This window comes from Phodopus roborovskii, unplaced genomic scaffold (assembly GCF_943737965.1).
Source record: "Phodopus roborovskii unplaced genomic scaffold, PHOROB, whole genome shotgun sequence".
NCBI classification, from domain to species: domain Eukaryota; kingdom Metazoa; phylum Chordata; class Mammalia; order Rodentia; family Cricetidae; genus Phodopus; species Phodopus roborovskii.
In genome coordinates, this window is record NW_026126480.1 from 7,097,097 (window position 1) to 7,119,232 (window position 22,136).

The window sequence follows — 22,136 nt, forward strand, 5'->3', positions numbered from 1 at the left end:
CACAGTGCTAAAAGAGGAGTACAGTCTGGGTTTCGTAAACCTAAAGGTACTACCCTACATGATAAATTGCCTTACCAGTATAAAGTGAATGACATTGCCTAGTCATGGTATTCCATTCTGTTATCACTAATCACCTTGTTAAAAAATTGTCTTGAGACATGTCACTGAAAGACTATAAAAATTTTTCAATTCCAAGTTTAATAACCCTAAGTCAAATGACATCACAAAGCAAGGGGATTTAGGCTCTAGAAAACCAAAAAGCCAGAAAGTGTGGAATAAAAGGAGAAAAATCTTGATTTCATGAGAGATCAGGAAACTGATGTCTGTTAACCTTAACCATATGATGATGATGATGATGATGATTAACTATATCTTTGAGGTAAATAATATAATGCATCCTTTACTGTAATGAGGATACAATTTACAGACCAAGAATTCAAAAGACATGTTACCCAGGAAGACCTGTAAATGATTCATTAACACATAAAAATTTTTAACAAATAAGAACAATAAAATATACATATGTAGTTCATCAAGAAAAATAAAGTAGTTACATAAGCTAAAGCATGAATAAACAAAAAAATGTTCCCTGAAGGAAATTTGGTATATGGAACCATACACTACATAAATATATGTTTAATTATGTATATTGTGTGTGTGTGTGTGTGTTGGTGTGGCAATATGTGCATGTGAATGCAGGAACCATCAAAGGTCATAAAAGAGCATCAGATCCCCTAGAGCTGGAGTTACAGGCAGTTGTAAACCATCAGGAATGGATTCTGCAAACCAAACTCTGGTCCTGTGGAAGAATAGCAAGTGTTCTTTACCACTTAACCAAACACCTCTCCAGCTCTTACATTTAAAGAAACACAGCACACACTAATTAATTTTTTAATTAGATTATCCAAATGGTTACAAAATTGTCAAATCAGTCTTTTGAAGTCTTTAGAAGTGTATATTTAAATAAACCATATGTTATATAAGTTACCCCTCTTTCCACCCTTCTTTCCACCCCTCTACTACAATGTTCTTTTAGCTCCAGAAATAAGAATTGTGTTGTAGATAGATCAATTGACATTGGGTACTCTGTGGTCAATTATTGTCTAAATTCTTGTCAGCTGTGGATTTCTGAGATAGTTTATATCTATGGTGTAAAGAAGCTATGTTGAGGAGGTATGAAGCCAATACTTTTTGTAGGTATAATTATACATATTTAGACTTCAGTTATAATTCATACTGATTTTGGGAAATGGCAATAGTAAGTTCTCTACAGACCATGGCCTCAGCAAGCATGGGTACTTTACAATGTTTATAATGTTAGAGAATAATTCTCTATTTAATGGACCTTTCATATAATTAGACAGCGTTGGTTATCCCCAAGGTATTGGTGTACTTTTTTACCCTTGGAATATATTATTACACTAGTCATTTTTGTGATTCATAGGCTATGCAGTTGGATAAGACAATTGATTGTTTTTCTGCTTTGGAAGCTTGCATAGCAATTTTAGGTACTATGATAACTAGTCCTCATGAAGTAGACCTTCATGTCAGTTCCAGGTCAATTTCTCCAAGTCTTATGTCTGAAGTATGTGTTGTCTTCAACAGTAGGGTTTGACTTTCAAGGTCTGTGGTACAACCAAAGACAATGGCAATAGTCTATGTTGTTTTTGGAAGCTCTTGGACTTCCCTGACTCAAAAAGACTAGGCTGTTTGTTAGCTAGTCTCTTACCCTTAGTGGGTAGTATTACCTCATTAAATAGCACACATTCATTGTGTGTGTGTACATATATACATACCTATATCTATATACACAAAGAAAAAATGATATGTTTATCTACAGTCTTGTTGTTAATAGCTTTTTTATGCAATCGTGTCTACTCAGAACTGAATTTATACACCAAAGGTAGGATTCTAAATTTCCCTTCTTAACAGAATGAAAAATGGGTCATTGTGAAGTGAAGTGAGGTGTATCAGTGTCTTTTTAAAATGCTTTAGATCCCACTATAGAAACAGGAAAACATCACAAGACCTTATTCTGTCAAAGGCTGCCATTACAACTCCTCTTGTTATATTCAGAATAAAGGTCACAGGGAAGTTCAAGGATTCTTCTTGCTCCTTCTCTATTCAGAGACACCAGAGAACTATCAGAGTGTGAAAAGTGCACACTTATCAAAGAATATTACTGACAATCACTGAAAAACAATATTTTTTCTAGAAATTAAAACAAAATGCTTTTCCCAATCTCTTCCTACTGGCAATCAAAAGTGACAGTTATCTATATCAAAAATATTTTGTTAACAGAAAGAAACTGGTAAAGAGGTTCTGTCAGTTCCCTTTTGTTCCCTATTTACAGTTATGAAAGAAAAATGATTTATGATTACTATAATTATAGCTCTCCTTAGGAGAACTGTACTAATTGCATAACGTCTTTGCCATTTTTCATATTAGCAGCTCTTAGTTAATATAAATTGAAATATATTTAGCAATTTCTACACAGCTCTTTTTCAGACCTCTTTGTGGAACATGAAATGAATGGTTTAGGATCACTTAGCACAACCAATGATTTCACAATTGTATATAAAACTTCTGGGCCTACCTATTCACAAAGAGCTGTGTGCACTGTATAGACATCATCTTCATAGACAGTTTAAGGGAGTCTGCAGGAAACAAGCTTAAGTAAAATGTTTTTAAATCTTTAGTTACAATCTAGTGACAATGAACTCCAGGAATCTGCTAGGAATGTATTAGCTGAGTTAATATTACTTCAAACTACCCTTTCATTTTGGTAGCTTTATATGATATGTACAATTGTAGTTTTCTCTACAGTCTTTTTGTATATTCATCTCCAACCCAGCCTTTCCCACTTTCATTTTGCTGTCATCTCCTCTATTGCAGAATCTAAAAGTGTCCATAGAAATAAAAGACTGTCTTTCAAATCTAACATTTCCTAGAAATAAAATCTTTGTTGTCTGCTTTGCTCACCATCTTTTTGAAAGTGATGATTTGATAAAGGTAGCTTTGTTTAGGTAGCATAGTAGCAGTTACATCTGGGAATTTAAATTTTTCAGTGAAATAGATAATTCTAAGTTAGGAAACACAGTTGCAGCCTCCTCACCCCCACACCTCCAAGCATAAGTGATATTTTATTGAATGAACTGATTTCATGTTTTCTAAATACTGCCTTTTATCTAGTCTCTAATAATTTTACATCTTGAATTAAGCCATATCTTCTTTGCTGTCTTTTGTCATTGCTCCACTGGGAAGTGGGGATTGCTTCTTCCATCTTATGTAGGATACAAATGGGCATGAAATGTAACTCAATTGATAGAATATTTAACTTGAATATACAAACCCTTATATTGGACTTCCTACATTACATTGAGCTGGGAGTTGTGCATGACTGAAATCCTGACATTAAGGAGGTGGAGGCAGTATGATGAATGAGCAAAGCTTCTGTAAGGCAAAGGACACACTCAACAAGATAAAACAGCAGCCCTCAGAATGGAAAAAGTTATTCATCAACCCCACATCCGACAGAGGGCTGATCTCCAATATATACAGAGAACTCAAGAAGCTAGTCACTAAAACACCAAATAATCCAATTAAAAAGTAGGGTGTAGAACTAAGTAGGCCAAGTAACTCTTAAGTGGAAGTAACATTTCAGTTGACAAATTCTCATTTCTGAAATCTCCAAATGTCTCCTTTTATTTCTCCTGAAATTCCCAAGATTTTAGTTTCTAAACCAATTTACAATTTGAAAGCAAGATACAGAGACGTGAGTTAGTCAGTAAAAATCAGAACACATATTGAGAACTTTCTTTTCCTTATAATTGGTAGACTCTGCAAATAATTATACCAGGACTGAAGTGTGTCCAGAAATACTTCTAATCAAAAATGAAATTAGACATATAATTTACAAAGAACTCTCACATTAACCCACTGAAGATTTTTTAAGTACTTTAATGGTTGGCTAAAAAACAAGGTGGCAAGTGACAGACTTTGTATTGTCAGATATTAATTGTTCAGTTTTCTGAAAGAAAATAAAAAATAAAAGTGGCTAGATGCACAGCTATGTCTGAAAGTTGTCAAATCAAACAACATACAAATGTGGGCTATGTCCTCATGTTATATAAAACAAATTACCATGTCACCTTCATGGTAATTGACTCATTTGAAAATAACAAAATCCTATGTTTACAAATATATTCATCCCTATTACTTAAGTCTGGAAAATATTAAGCTCACTAAAGTGTTTCTCAGTAACAGTGAATCAGCATGTTTGTCTTTTCCCAGCTTTTAAAGTGCCCCATCCATTAATTGAAGTCATGTATCTAAACAAACAAATAAAATGAAATGCTAATGTAATTTTTACTTAGGATATGTAGGTGAGAACTGCATGGACTTTTAGGTTGATCTGATATCACAAAGCAAGAGTTGTATATATAGGATACATATGTTTTCATTGGAAACTCAACAAAAAAACAATTTCTTCAGGACTTTTTTCCAGCAAATAGATAATGTTTTGGCTACTAATGTTGGAACATGAGTGAAAGAATATTTGACATACATAAACAGAGTGAAGAAATATGTGATAAATTCTAAAGCCTTAGGAATCATATCATATACATGTATGCTAACAGTTATTTTGAACAAAACTTTGGATAAGGGGGAATGCAGTGTAATTTCTCATGAATTAAATTACCAAAGATTTATTCTAGGCATTAATAGCTGCTCTAGGAAAGGAATACAGAGTCAAAAGAATAAGCACAAGCAAGTCAGAGCCTTGTACATCTATCCAAACAACATTCAGTACCATAATTCTAACATGCAGACAGTGGCCTGTATATAAAGCTAAATATAGCTTTCAAAATTATTTCTTTGCTTTTCATTACACATTATCTATCAGCAACAACAAATGTCACATAACACACTGGGGTTTTCCTGCATTTTACTTTTAAGAAGGGGTTAGATTTATGTAAATGAAAGATAGGTTGCTTGGAATACTCAATTGAGCCACTTATAGATGGAGATCTCATATAAATCCCTTCTTGTTTTAAAGTATGTAAAATGATACACAGGAAGTTAACAAATATAGAATATCTCAGTCAGCACTTTCTCTCCACTCATACATAGCTCTCTCATCTATTCTCTCTTCTTTGTCCTGCCAAGGAAGATCTTTAGATAATCTAAGTACCTGAGCTAGAATAGTAATTTGCTTTAACCAGGAAAAGTAATCAGGAAATATATGATAAACACTTTAAAGTGAAGTAACTAAATAAAACAATTGTTATTGATTGTGCATACACAATTACAGAGATGGCCTAGCGCCATCTGTACCACATCTTAAGCTGGAAGATGAAGCTCCGCTGGGAAACATTGTACAGGTATGTTAAGACAGCTGATACTTTCATACAACTTATATCCATTCAGACCCTAATAATGGATCCTTTTTGTAATTAATAACTTTGCAGATGTAACTAGGTCAAATGACATCATAATGGGTTTGGATGAACCCTTAATGTATTCTCTATTGTCCTCATAGATAGAAAAGGTATAGGGAGATGGAGTAGTTGGGTTGAGTGCATGCCTGGCAACCACGAGGATCTGAGTTCAATCCTAAGAATCCATGCTAAAGAATGCCAGATATGATGGTAAAATCATAAAATTCCATGCTGGGGAGATAGACACATGAATGTCCTTGGATTGATTGGCTCTAGCCTAACTAAACTAATTAGTGTATTTCAGGCCAGTGAAATACTTTGTACATAAATAATAAATACTTGGGACAGTTAGACTACAAAGATGGCCCAGTGGGTAAGAAAGTGAAGACTTTACCTTGTTCCGTTTAGCTATTTAAAAATCTAGCGGAGGTTATGTGGTACTTAGAACCTCAGCCTAATTGGGGACAGACCTAAGGAGAACACTGTGACTTACTGGCCTCCAGCCTAGTTTTAGTTCCAGTGAAAGACCCTGGTTCAAAAAAGAGTGTGAGAGATTAAATAGCACAAAATCCTTCCCTGAGCTCTTCTACTCCTTGGTATAAACTCTCTCTCTCATACACACACACACACACACACACACACACACACACACTCACACACACACACACCACAGATAGAGATAGATATGTAGAGAGATAGAGAGAGAGGAGAGAGACACTTTGGTGGACAATAACTACCTATATATTGGTTTCCACACTTCATTCACAAAATTATGCATATGCACATCCACACCTATGAACATGAACATCTACACACACACACATTTGAATACAGAGCACACAGACACACACCTCCTGAGGAAAAAGACCATGGTTAAGAGAAAAGAAATCAGCAACTAGTCAAGGAAGACACAGATCTCTGAGAGCCAAAAGAACACAAGAGGTGGTAAATGGAGATTCTCTCTCATATCTGTCAGAGGTAAGCTTCTATAACCCTGAGAGACTGAAAGTCTGTTATTTTCAGCCACTCTATCTGTGGTTGTTTCACTTGGAGACTTATGCAAAAGAAAAATACACCCCATCACACACATACACACACACACACACACACACACACACACACACACACACACACACACACCAACTATACAGTTGTACTTAAGTAGAGTTTAAAAGGAGAAGGTACCGTTAAAGAACAGAGAGGGTTCCTGTTAGAGAAGCCTATCAAAGAGAGAAAATATATCCATCCAGAGACTCTGACTCTGCAGTCTCTATGTCTGTCAGCTTACATGCATTTTCTTTCTTAATTCTCACTACAACCTTGTGATATGAAAATGTTGACAGGGCTTTTTAAACTGAAGCTTAGAAAACCTAGGCTTAGAGTCACAAACAAATAAATGATAAAACCAAGAACCAAATCCACTCACCCTGATTCCTGATGGTTGCTCTTTCTCCTTAAGCTTGAAATTAAATAATTTAATAATGTAGTGAATATTTCATTACTGAAGGGTTTAAAACTACCCAATGCATGGTGAGAAAGAACTCTCAGGAGAAATAGTCCTCTCTGGGTGGAGTGATGGAATTGGATATCATAATAGGTCTTTACCAAGTCTAATTATTCTCTCACTCAGAGTCAAGCACTGGCTAAATGCAAGTGCATTACCATTTTATTCTAAGCTAACTGAAAAACAAGATTGATTGACATTTTAGAGGTATTCAACATTTATATGCAAGAAATTAAAAAAACTTCAAACAGATTCAAAAAGCTTTTTAAAGATTTCCTTGTGGGTTTTTACATTAAAATGCTCTACACAAAGCATATTTTTTTTCTGACATTTAACCCAGTGCCTATCCCATGTTGTTGACTTTGACTTTCTCAGAGTCACAGGAGAAATGGTCAGAGTCCCTAAGCTGAAGGAAGAAAGAATCATAAGGTGTTCTTGCCTAACTTCCTGTGTGTTCACAAAGTCTCCCCTGTTCTCTTTGTGAATAACTAAGACTAGTGTACTCCATGCTTGGCATCATCTTCCTTCACTCTCAACACCAAACTGTAGTAAGACTTTAATGATCTCTTTTGTCACAGTCTGCCACAGGATGTCTCCTCAATATGTTTTAGTTCTCCAGTGATTTTACATATGTTCTTTTATTCCTCTGTCATTCTGGATAATCTCAAATATGGCTTCCCCTTTCAAGACATAACCCAGTTTTCTTTTGCTGAGAAGTTTCTGACTCCTTGTACCAGCATTTCTTACATTATTCTCTATATTTCCACAAAACTCTACCTATGTGTACTTTGCAAAATCTTGTATGGAATGGGCTAATACTCTGATTCAATAAAGGCTTTACTGAAAGGCAAACTGTTCAGTGAAGCCATCTCCAGAAGCATTTTCCAACTGTTTTCATAATAAATATGCTAGTGTTTTTCATTACATGCAGGTACATTAGAAATAGAATGGCTTTGAAGAGAGAGAGGTCTAGGCAGGTATTCTGAACCTACAGCCAGGTCCTCACATAAAATTGATCTCATTAACAAAATATTTCATGTCTTTATTTCAGTATCTTTAATTCACCATTTTATTATCAGTCTAAGTATTGTTCCAAAGTAAATGCACCTAAAATACTTTCTCTATTCATGAAATTTTAATTAATATCTACTATTACAAACTTGTGTGGATGAGATTCTTTTTATGTGCTAGTTAATGACCAGTGTTTAGTCTAAGCCTCATTTTAAAGGAAAAATTGAAAAGCAGACCCAGGGAAGTCCTCACTCAGTTAGTAATTTCAGCTTTGTGTAGAATTGTGACTGATAGTTTAGAAACTGGACATTTTGTCTATAACTATCCTATATAAATATTTAAATATTAGCATAAATTCTTGCTGTCACTATGTACTCTCTATTATTCCATTTTGAAGCCAATCTTACACTAAAATAAAAAAATATCACAATCACCATTTTACTGACAGCCCAAAGTTGAAATGGCCCATTAAGAACAAAATTGAAACAATCAAATAAAATATCTCATTTGACTTGGTCATAACTGAAAAATACACTCTTATAAATTCTCAAAAATCAATTAATGTGTAAGAATGAAAGGTTTTGCCATTGCCAAATCCATTGTGAGAAAATGGAAGCTTGAGGTTGTTCTGAAGAAACAAAATAAGCCAAAGTTACTCTGTTTCTTTTAATCAAAGTGCAAAAGAGGAGTTTCATTCTATCCATGCTATCAACTACTGAATGGATTAAATGGGCACTGAATCTTGACATGGTCAGGTGACATATCCTGTGAGTACAGGATATTATTATGTTGCATTGTAATAGTTTTAAAAGAGCATGAACAGCAGTGATCCTATATTCTGGTAGAGTAATGGGATACAAAATCAAAATTAATGTGGGTAATAAATCAATTTTTACTGAACCAAAAATGCCACCAATAACTAAGCATTGGTGAGATTATTTAAAGTGCTCTAGAAGTACATATGAGTATATTCATTAATTTATTCATTTTACAATTTACATAGGCATGCAAAATCCAACACTTTCTTTCACTATATCTGAGAGTGCTTATGCAAATATATTATAAGGCTTCACCTGGTTTTAAGTTATTGAAATAGGAAAAAGATTTTGAGGTATTCCATGGCCCCTAGTGGGTAAATCTCTACTTAAACATCCTGAGGCAAGTCTGATACCCACACTGTGTCTTCACATTTTTGTTTTCACTTAGCATGTATCTCAAATTCTTTGACAGATTTCATTAACATAAATTCCTTGAAATGCCATGACGGTCTTCAATTAAATTTAGCTGCTTTTTTTTTCAATAATTAGAAGATATAAATGAAGAGGGTTAAAGCTATTATTAAATACCTCTTGTTAATGTTCAGTAATTTAAATTTTTTAATTCAAATACATTTCCAGCTGTACAATAATCATCATATCTTGTATTTCCTCTGAAACATTTTGAAGTCAAAATCTATCTGTTCCCCAGTCCTCTGAGTTCTCGACTGCTGACACAGGCCCAATTGATGTAATCTTTGTTTTAATACCATACCTGGATCTAGAAATACAAAGTTCCTTAGTGAAAAGATCAAAAAAGAATGGGTTAATTAATTCAGGTAGTAGAATACTAAGTTCCCTTTTCCTTTGGGAAATGACCTCTGTAGTAGAACCAAGCAATTTAGCTTTAAGTATCAATGTAATTGTTAAAAACTGTGTGTACTGTGTACAGATCATCATAACCCATTAGTGCTTTCTTCAGTTAAACTCTACTGGGAAGTAAAGAAAACATTAGACTTGAAGGGCTGATTGATTACCTTCCCAAAATTACACAAATATTATTGTCCCAAATGACATTCTTTGAGCTACTCGGTGACCCAGATTTGGATTTACAGATACCTGAGGAGAACTGTAAGTAGAGCCCAGAAAAAGATAGAAATTCAGCTCTTCTGAGGTAGCAGATCTCTGTAAGTTTGTGCTTTATATAATGAATTCTAGGACTACTCAACCTATATACTGAGACCCTGCCCCTCTTCAACAAATGAAAAGGAAGGGAGGAAGAGAGAGAATGATAGAAAAGAGAGAGGAAAGGAGGGAAGGAAGGAATGAAGAAGACAGAGAAAGAAGAAAGAAGAATCTAAAAAAACACTGCCCTTCTACCTACTGGAATGTCTCTCAGACACTCTTGCTGATTTTGTATCTTCTGATATATATTGGTCCTCCTACCTGAAGCCATTAAAAATGTGACTTCCCCAGAAGGAAATCCATGTCCAGAAGATGATAATCAGAGTTGCCTGACTCAGACAAGATAACAAAATCCAAATTGATTGAAAAGAACAAAGTTTTTTTTCATAGTTACAACAGCTGTAGTAGGTTTAGAAGATTGAAAACAATCTATCTCTGCCCGTTGTGATTATTGATTTGGGTTCATCTGTATAAGAAACTCTCAGTTTCTTAGTAAAAAAGAAATGCTGAGAACTTGGTAACTGAGCTAGCTGGATGATAGAATCCCATCAATCCTTTAAACACTTAGCACCTTATGCAAAATCAAACGAAGGCGGTAAAACTCTTAATAATAGGAGATAGCTGATGGAAGAGGCTGTAAGTAGAAGTAGAAAACCCTGTTCTTTCATTTCTTATTTTCCTTCTTAGTCAGATGACTTTCTCTTTATAGTTTGTATTTTGAATGAACTTGGGACAAATTGGCATCAACTCCCATTATTTTTCATATTTATAAGTATTCCTCTTTAGCCACTATTTGAAAATATGACAAAAGAGAGATGCCCTCAATGCCTTCATCAATTTCTGTGGCAACTTCTCTCCGTTAGTTGTTGATTCATTTACATGGGTCTTTGTTCATTCTATAAACTTTATTGAGAACATAGTCATACCTTAGCTAGCTACTCTGGTTTCTCATCTGCAAGAGAGTAATGATATTTACATTTTTGTTTAAGTATATTCCAGGCATTGTACTTATAGTCACATATATCATCTTATTTCATCTTCCCAGGGTCCTGTCACGTCCATTGGTATTAAAACTGGGTGTTTTGTTTTGTTTGTGCTGTTTTATTTGAAGGATTGAAACCATGGGCCAGCCTGGGTCACTCTTCCAATAAGTGTCAGAGCTGGGCTTGAACATGATTCCATTAGACTGAAAGCCAGAGTTCTGCGTCATTATGTGACACTGCTTTCTGCCTTCCTTCACTGCAGATGACAGCCCACGCCTAATCTTTTAGCTCTATGATACACAGCCCTCCAGCTTCATGGAGTGTGCACTTTCATTCTGAGTCTTCTTATTTCCTTATTCAAGGTCAAACCAAATAATATTACAAGTTTTCTTCCCCATAGTATAAGAATATTCAATAGCAAACTACAAATAGACAAATAAGAAAATTTAATTCCACAATATTACATTATCTTACTCTGAACTCACAAGGAGAATACACTATTGTGTTGGCATTCAGACTTTACTTGACACTTTTTATTACCTTTCTTAAATTATCTGTATCCAAAATACTAAAAATACTCACCTCAGAATTGTTACCAAAATTGTGTTTATAAATAATTAATTCTACTTCATAAAGTAAATGATGCATAATCATTTCTAAATTAATGTCCATTATTAACAAAGATACTGTTTACATGCTTCGATTTCTCTTTCTGAAAGGACCAGGCTTAAATTTAAATTTGAAAGAAATGCAGAAGGGAGAGCCTAGTCCCTACTGGAAATTACTTGACAGATTTTGTCGATCTCTCCTGGAAGGCATCACCCTCCCTGTGGAGTGTGTGTGTGTGTGTGTGTGTGTGTGTGTGTGTGTGTGTGTGTGTGTGTGTGTTGGGGGTGGAGGGTGGCATTGGAAGGTGGTCAGGGAGCATAGGAGGGAGAGTGGGTGGAAGAGGGAACTGGGGTCGATATGTAAAATAAGATAAAAAACAAAAACAAAAAAGAGATGCATAATTTGTCTAAATGTTGTCTTTACATTAATTTAGTTCCATCATTGTGAATTAGACACCTTCCATCTTGAATTTTCTGCATTGTGTGTTTCATTTTCCCATGTCCCATGATGGAAGGATGTGCTGAAAATAATACCAGAGTGTGTTACAGGTGCTAAGAATATAAAAGAAGTTGGACAGATGCCTTTAACAGGTGGTGGATGTGTTCTTTGTCAAGTATTATGAGAGGGTATTCTGGCATTGAATGGAAGTTAAAATAGTTGACCTTAGCACTCCTAAATGCAGAGTTCACTGATTCATCCCCAACTCAGGATGACACATAAGGTCAAGGATCTAGTAAAACAAAGCTTTTGTTACTGCCATTGAATGGCAGCTAGGTCATGTGGAAAGGAACTCAGCTTTGATATAAAAATTGTGAATTTAAATTCTACCTCTGCCATTAAGGTATTATAAATGTGGATCAGTTGCTAAACTTTTGAGCCTTTATCTCCATAAAGGACAGCGTTTGCAAAATAAGCAGACTAACATGAATTGTGTAAACTCACAGTCTATGCAAAGTATCCAGCTTTGCACCTGGTACAAGACAGAGAAAAGCTCAGCCCAGGCCAGCTGGAGATGGCAGATACAAGTACTAAGGAGAGCTGTGACAATGTCACAAGGAGAGAGGGGGCTGTGGCTGCCACAGATGTGGCAGGCTTTCTCTTCTCCTTCAGTGCTTTCTTTCTGATGGTAATGGATTGTTTTAAATTCAAAGTCCATTCTACGAATAAAGAGAAATGATAGTGGGTTTCCCTGTAATTAATGACATTTTTTTAGCATTTCAGTCTGATTATAATTAGAATGTAAGATGCCTTCTCTAGTGGATAACATGTCTTCCTAGTTTTCTAGATTTATGAATTTAGTCCATATGAAATTAATTATTGTGGCTGTATTACATGGATGTGAGACATCTAGTGTAATAGGGTTTTAGTGTTAATAGACCTCTCAGGATCTCATGACAAACATCCTTATAATAGCAACATATGTTGCTAGTTTAATGAAAACCATCAATGACAATTAATGGTTCTGTGCTTTCAGTAAATTACACATTTTCTATTGTTTTATACCCTTCATATTCATTCTCATGAATTCAGATTGTGAGTTGCTTGAAATTTAAACTAAAGCTTACTACACAGGGAGAAACTATCTGCACAGTATGTATTCTGATTCATGTGTGTGTCTTTTAGTTAGTTGATATATATGACTACTAATGAACATGCCATTACTTTAAGCATCAGAAGCACCCCCAGGCATCTCTTATGTTACAAAATATAAAACTGGGGGTAGAGAAAAAATTAATTTACCCATGGGAGTGTCCATGCTACTCCGAAAGGATATGTTTATCTATTAGTTTACTCACCAGACAAAGAAAATTTAGAATATTAGAGATTTTTCCACAACTTAAGTCTCTTTTATCAATAGATTAGCTTTTCAACATTATATTCAAGGGCCTTACATTAATGTTCAGCATGTCCTGGGCTTACAACGACATGGGCATGGAGTTGAATTGAAATTTTGACATCTTTTATAACCTGGATTATATATAATACAAGATCATGAGTCCTGTAACTATCTAAGAAGAACATTCCATGTTTATGTGAAGAAATTGAGATTTCTTAACACATACTATGCATAGTTCTTTGAGGAAGGAAAATACTTCCCTGAACCTCAAATCTGGCCTGTTGATTTTTCCTTTGAGTTTGTCCATATAACTCATAAAATTAAATATCTTGGAGGATTTTATGTAGATACTATGAAAATATCTAAGTGTAACAGAAAGAAATCATGATAGGGTAGGCAAAGCAGAAAATGTAATTGAGAAAGAAGTCACAGGAAAAGCAGCATGTCAGTAGATGTAAAAGGCAAAACTGGTTGTCTTCATTTTTCATTACTTTTCATTTAGTCATCGCCTTCTATATTTGCAGAATTATTAACAAAATATCCTATTTAATTGCCTGCACAATACTCAAAAGATTTGAAACTGTCCTTTTTAATTACTTAGATAGGCATTAGTACTTCCTTCTTTCACAAGCAGGGATGTTTCCTGAGAACAGGGAATGGGTCCTGACTTGCTTTCTGCCCTAATAGCAATGAAAGTACATGGAAGCCACTCAAGAAGCAGATACTGAACAAATGAGTAAGTGAGTACCTCCATTCATTTCTACCCTGGAAAAATGTTAGTTTATATCATGCATATATCCACTACAATCATGCAGCAAAAGCATGCTATATTCTAGGATAGGTATTTTTACAATATACATGCATATTCATATACAAGTAACAAGGCAAAGTGGCTAAAATATTAAATAGCAAGCTCAAAATACTGGCTGGACCTCTTTCTTGTCATAGAGAGTTCCACAGTCTTTCCTTTATCACATCTTCAACAAATGGACACATGTATGCCACTTTTTCCATGCTATTTTATCACTAAGTCCCTGAAAATCTAGCATTATGAAAAGTAGTTGATTCTATTTAAAGAATCACATGTAGACATGGTCTTCAGAGATCACATGAAATATTCCATATGTGAGTTCATGAGTAAAATGAGATACTTCCAAGAACTATAAGACAGTGAAGCAAAATATCTCCTATGAGATATAACAAACACAAATAAATATTTGCTGAAACCTGTTTGTTTTCAGGGTATGGTTCGCCCTCTAATTCACACTGAGAGATGATGCTGGTCTGCTATAGGTCTTTTGTCATAACAGGTCCTAGTAAATCCCTTGAACCCATAGGGTACTTGTTCAGTGTCCTTGAGTTGTACAGTTTGTAAATAAAATAAAATAAAATAAAAATAAAAAAGTCTGGATACTCTTAGTAGTCATCATCTCATTCCTTACATTTGATGGCTATAGGGTTTTCTTCAACTCTTCTGAATTTTTTGAAATATAACATACTGGGATTATTTTGTCCAGATAATTCAAATAATCTCAGAGAGTTGTCATTATGCTTAATGGTGCTCCAAAATTTTGCACATAGAAAAGAATGTTCTATGTTTTGTTTGGATTTGAATGCATTTCAAGAAGATGGAATATATGTCACTGAACACCCCTATAACATTAATTTATCCTGATATTTGAAAAATCTCCACAAATTATAAAATAAACATATGTTCCCATTTCAACAATAGAAAAGAACAAGTATTCTTTTTCTAGCAACCATAAGAAGTTTTCCATGTAAGCTTTAGCTCCAAATATTCTTATGTCCAGATGGGAGCCATATTCAACTTGGTAAAATTCCATATTAACAAAGAGAGTAGTAATGGATGGCAAGGTGTTGATGCCATCTAGGTTCTTCACCATAAGAATGTAATAAAGATACTAGAATGGAAACAAACAAATTATGTTCATCTTGAAGGATTAAATCTTTGATGAGTCTCCCCAGTTGGTCCCACACTCTATCTGACACCTAGTCAATGCTTAGTAAAAGTTTATTGAATGAAACAATTACATCCATTGAGCTTTTTTCATGAATCATGGAAGCAGAGATCAGCAAAGGTCATATTTAATAAGACTTCAAAAACTCATGGCCACACTAAGGAAAACTGAAGTGCTTTAGCAATGAGATATTTGAAGCCCAGTGGGAGAAGGCTCTCTTCATTGTCACAGGTTTCTGTTGTCACTTTATGAATAGAAATAATGGCTTACCTTGATAACAAGGAGCATTCTGGGATAAAATTGGGAAATATGGTGTAAATCAAGTGCTGACTGAAGGCAGTGTTTGTCTAGTTTGAATGACAGAGGGGTCTATTCTCACAGTCCTCAGAGGTTCAGGAAGATGCTAAGGACATTTGAGACTTGGTTTTGAATATCTGGTTTCATTCCTGTATTTGTCACCAAATGGAACAGACAGCAGACCTATTAATAGGTTCATGTTCCATTGTATATTTGTAGATCTTTTTCCTCATGTATATTTTTTAATAGTAAGAAAGTTATGGAAAGTTTCTAAGGAAAATGGTTTTTAATCCTCATAAAAATATTTGTACTAAATATTGAAATGGTATGCAGGTCTTATCTATCTCTCTTGGGAAATGAATGATGTAGAACAAAATTCTTTGAATAAAGGAAGAAGAGAAAAGTCAGTCAACATTACAATCTAAACAGAGACTTTCTTTTGCAATTTCCTAGATCCTTTTAATATGTAAGCTATGCTGTTTATATTCCATAAATCATAGCATGTATATGACATAGACTGTACACTTTAAGGGAAAATAAAAGGAGGCAATACCTGTCACCTACCTACAGTTTTTTCCAACATCATAATAAATATTTAGTAGTGCTTTCTCAACTAACCATCATAGCCATGAGAAGCAGGTCCATGCCCCTATTTGAAAAATAACTTAGTGAAAGTTGACAAGGTATGTGAGCGAGTGACAACAGACTCCTGCAAGTTGCCTCTGACTTCCACATAGCATTGTAGTACTTTTGTCCACTACCATATTAAATAAAAAAGGATAAACAAAACTAAGTTGTTAAAAAATGGTTTCGAGACTCAGGAAATCTAAGATTCTGTCTTGTGCCTTTGTATCTCTAAGCTGTCACCAGAAGTACCTGACTTCTAATACCACCCCTATGGCCAGCTTAATTGATAGTCATCTCTTCCATCTCTGTGCCATCCTTGCATGCTGGACAGGTCTTTGATATTATCTCTGAACAACATTTATTTTCATGTTAATAGGATATAAGTACTAGATAGTTAGGCTTCTGGTTTCCCCTCTCTTCGTTTTTTACGTTAATCACATAAGAGTTCAGTTTTTAAAGTAAATTCTACCTACCCTAAGGCAAGAAATCTGAATTTAAAGTTAATTTCTTTTGTATTTTGGATGCTCATGCATTTGTATTATACTAAAATGACAAAACTTGAAGGCAGACATAAAGATTAACAAAAATTATATTATTAAGTAATGCACTTAAGTAATTCAATTATACTCAAGGTTCATGGCTAATATAAATAAAACAGAGTTAAGAAACAAGTGGGAAGTATGGAGGTAAAACTAATGTGGAAATGTGTACCTAGGGCAGAGTGGAAATATTGTGTAATATATTGTAGAGTATTCCTAAAATTCACCAGTTTTTAGTGTCATTATTATATAAATTCTTGCCAATAGGTCCTGTAGGAGGTAGAAGGTAGAACATTAAGAACACTTAGCTCAGATGTTTACAAGAAATATTGTGTGAAGAAATGTTCAAGTGCTATGGTAAATTTGAGGCAAGTTGTCTCTCCTGGGATATCACTTCCTTGTGTTTAAATTTAGAGCATTCAATAGCCTGGTGACCGTCATGACATTTAAATTGTACACTAGAGGTTCTGATGCTGAACATGCACGAAGGCGAAGAAATATTACATTCAGTTCACATGTAGAAGTGGTTATTGGTTATAGGCATGGGGACTTTGCTGTAGTGTTAGCAACTAGAGACTATAGTCTAATCCTCCCTCATTTATATATACCATAGCCCTTCATCAAGGTCATGTGCAATTAAGGCAGAGTTTCATGCAATAGGTGGTCAAGGGCCTGGAGACTCAGATGAGGACCTTGAAAAACTCCCCACCTCTCTTTGTGATGGTGTAAAGTAAACAAGCCAAGCTGGAATGATCCTTTTGCAGAAGGGCATAGCTGAACACACAGGTAGATCCTCTGAGGTGAGGCAGTGTCATTCTTCAGAGATGTTCTTACTCCTGACACCGGCTCACATCAGACATTATTAGAGAAGAATATAGGGTCTTACACTTTTTAAAAGGATGGGAAACATTTCATCTCCCTGATCTTCTTGACTGGAGCAGTAAGGATCTAAACAGAATTGATAAAAAGTTAGGCATAAGTAGAGATGTAGGTTTGCCAAATTATATAATAAAGAGCAATATTGGGATATGTAGGGGACTGAAATCAGGAACCAGATCAAAATATGAAATGACAAATAGCCCACCATCCAAGAGATGATCTTATATCAAAATAAATACGGATTAGTAAGTCCAACTCAGTTTAGCAAATGGGTATTAATAAAGTTTGATGTAGATAGCACTATGGTACATGTTAGAAAATGTCAAGATTATAAACAGAAGTATAAAATGAATTTGTTTTTCAAGGAATGTGTAGCCCAGAAGGAAAACCATACATGTAAAAAGTAATTAAAATGTATTATAATAAAAATGGTATCACAGTATATGTGCTGTTACTAATTGCTTTTTTATTCAGACTTATGTTTCTAGCATTCATCAATGGTATTATGTGTAATTGAATTTTTCATTTCTGCTGCTGAATAATTGCATATGATGTGATTACATTACAATTTCAAATCCCAAAAATAAAACCAAGTTAAAAAATGCATTGCTCAAAAATAAAAGTATGCATGCTTATAGCAAAAATAAAATGAAGGGGATTATGAACACAAAGTTCAGGATAGTGAATATTTCTTGAGGAAAAAATAAAGTAGGAGAGATTTGCAAAGATAGAAATAGTGAAAGTAGTAATTTGACTTCTATTACACACGGTGCTTAGTGCTTGGTTCATATTTATTTATTTTCTTTATTAGCTTAATTTATTTTGAGAAAATATTTTATATGTAGCCTGGCTGCTTCAGGAGTCACTATGTAGACCAGAGTGGGCTTAAATTCACCTTGAGATCTTCCTTCCTCTGCCTCTCAAGTGCTAGGATTAGAAGGGTATATCATCACATCTAGTCATTGTTATTTACTGTTTTAGCCTACGTACACATTTATAAATGCACTTTTATACATATACATATGCAACTATAAGTATATATCTACAGTATATATTATCTTTTTTATTAATTTATTTTTCATTTTTATTTTACCCATCAATCCCAGTTCCCCCTCCCTACCTCCCTCTCTCTTTCCCTCTCTCCCACCCTCACATACACCCTGACAACCCTTCCCTCCCTCCCACCTCCCCCCACTCCACATGTAGTGTGATGCTCTCCAGAAGGGGCATCTAAATCTGTCAAGTCATTTGAAGTAGGGACTAGGATTTCTCTCCTAACTCTAGGTTAATGAAGTATCCCTGCTTGGGGGATGTGCACCCAAAGTCCTTTTGTGCACCAGGAATACATCCTGGTCCTTAAGACTGCTCAGGCCTTCTAGCTGAGACTCATGTTCAGGGGGTCTGAGTCATTCCCATACTGGATTCCCAGCTATCAGTCTGGGAGCTGTTAGTTCCTCCTTGTTCAGCTCATCAGTCTCTATGTGTTTCTGCAGCCTGGTCTTGTCCTCCCTCTCTGGATCTGGATTCCAGTTTGGCTCAGTGTTTAGTTGTGGGTGTCTGCTTCTGTTTCCATCAGCTACTAGATTAGGGATCCATGATGGTGGATAAGTTAGTCATCAATCTCACTGTCGAAAGGGCATTTATGGTAGCCTTTCCACTGTTGCTCAAATTGTTAGTTGGAGTCAGTCTTGTAGGTCTCTGGACATTTCTTTAGGTTCAGTTTTCTCTTCAAACCTATATCGGCTCCCTCCCTCTCTCTCTCTCTCTCTCTCTCTCTCTCTCTCACACACACACACACACACACACACACACACACACACACACGCGCACAAACACACTTTTTTCTCTTCTATTCCTCCATGCTCCCTAGCTCAATCTTCCTAGTCCCACACGTTTTCATCACCTCCCCTTCTCTTTCTTCTAGTTCCCTCTCCACTCACTGCCCCCCCACTCCCCATGTGCCCTGGAGAACTTTCCCTTCCCCCTTCTGTGAGGGACCTTATATGAATCTCTTAGAATCCTCCTTGTATCCTGGTTCCTCTGACAGTATGAATTATAGGTTGGTGATAATTTGCTCTAGGTCTAAAATCCATATATGAACAAGTACATACCATGTTCCCCTTTTTTGTGACTTGGTTACCTCATTCAGGATGGTTTCTTCAAGTTCCATCCATTTGTCTGCATATTTCAAGATTCCATTGTTTTTTCACAGAGTAGTAGTCCATTGTGTACATGTGCCATATCTTTTTTATCCATTCTTCAGTTGAGGGGAACCAAGGTTGCTTCCAGATTCTTGCTATTACAAATAATGCTGCTATGAACATAGTTGAGCACATGTCTTGGTTGCATGGATGTGAATCATTTGGGTATATACCTAAGAGGGGGATTGCTGGGTCCTGTGGTAGGCTGATTCCTATTTCCCTAAGGAACAGCCATACAGATCTCCAAAATGGCTGTACAGGTTTGCACTCCCACCAGCATAAGTTTAGCATCCTGGCAAGAATAAGATGGTATCTCAAAGTTGTTTTGATTCAGTATATATTATCTTCTATGAGTCACATATTCCAAAATAAAGTACTAAATAAGATTTTAAGGAAAGATTATGATGTTAAATAGGTGGGTCATCAAATTGAATTTGAAGAGTAGAAAATCTGGCCAGAGTGAAAATAACTTCGATGTTTCCAGAGCAGTGATGGCTCAAAGAACTAATACAAAAATAAGGAAGTCACAACAACACATGTCCCTCAGCAATGACCTCCTTTGGCTGGCTTGTATTTCTATTTCCTCTGCAATAAAACTCCTGCTCATAAGAGTTGGCTAGCTTATGCTAGTTTTCTAGCTATGTTGCCAACCCAGCACATAAGTGGTTCTGAAGATATGAAATGGTTAGAAATGAAATGAAAGGCCTGTGGAGGCCATTGACACCATAGGCTGTTTGAGGGCTACATTGCTACCCTTGCACAGCAGGTTGGTGAAGTCTAAAAACATTCATGAAGTAATAAGATAATCTTCCCAAGTCAATTTGAAGATGCACTATCACCTTCTTAAGAACAAGAGGGGGGTATAGGGGATTGAGGTCACTGTATGTTCACATAACTGGAAGCAGGCCTACTTACACTTGACAGAGGACTTACTGTACCTCAAAGCTTATCTTTGAGTATATTGATTTCCTTTACTGACAACTTGGTTGAGGAAGGTCTGTCTTTCTATAGAGACATATTTTTCCCTTTTTTGTGTAGACATGCACAAGACAGTGGAATTTGCTCACTTCATGGCTTCAAAGTCTCATACTCACTTTTTATTTCTTTTGAATAGGCCACAAAAAAAAAAAGTCTGTGAAAAACCCTGTTTGTCGATTAACCTTTATAAGATTTTACAGCCTGATTATGCTGGACCACATTCTTGCTCAGATAAATCTCATTTGAAATTTAAATGACAACACATTGGCTTGTCAGTTAAAAATTCAAAAATAAAACATTTGAAATTGACCTTTCCTGTTGCTGAATTTTTCACATAGTTTGTTTATTGTGAGGCTAAGTTATGTGACACAGCACATAACTAGGCACCATGGCACATGTATGGAGATCATAGGACAGCTTGCAGGCTTAAGTGTCTTACTCCTTCTATGTGGGACATAAAGGTCAAATGCAGCTCTTCAGTATAGAAGCCAAACACCTTCACCTGTTGCATTATCTTGCCACTCCTCCACCAATATTTTAAAGTAATCAAAAACTGAAAATAAATAAATACTTTCTTAGTCTCTCTTTTATTTAGAACCTGTTAAAATGTGAAAAGTATAAACAGACCTAAGCCCATGAATAGACGAAGGAATTTCACCCTAGACACAAAGGGCATTCATTCGTGTGTGTGTGTGTGTGTGTGTGTGTGTGTGTGCACGTTCCCAGACTTATAAGGGCATCAATGACAAACGAAGCAAAATATGTGAAAGTGGGTACCAAATAAAGATAGGCATACATAGCAAGTGCCCATATTCTAGGAAACATATGAGTAGACTTACAAAAATTACTCAGACCTACCTTCATTTTGTCCTCAGTAAAAGCAAATAATGAATCATACCTGCAGGGTTATGTGAAATCATATAAGTCAATTATGTAAAATATTTAAAAGGGAAAGAGTATTTAATGAGATCTTAAACCAAGTAATCTTAAATAAGTTTTACAGGTGCATTTAAAGTTTATGAATGCATGTTCAAGGGAGACAAACAAATTTTTCCAAAAGACTGTTTAAATTAGAGGCTTTGGAACAGGTCACTGGAAAACATAAATGGATGCCTATTTATTTATGAACTTTGTCCTTAAATATTCTTATTGTTTTATTTAAAAAAGTTATTTTCCATTTTACATATGAATCCTAGTTCTCCCTCTCTTCCCTTCTCTCTTCATGTCTCCCCCATTCTTCTCCCTCCTCCACTTCCTTGGGGAGACAACAAAGTCTGGCATACCAAGTTGAAACAGAACTAACCTCTCCTC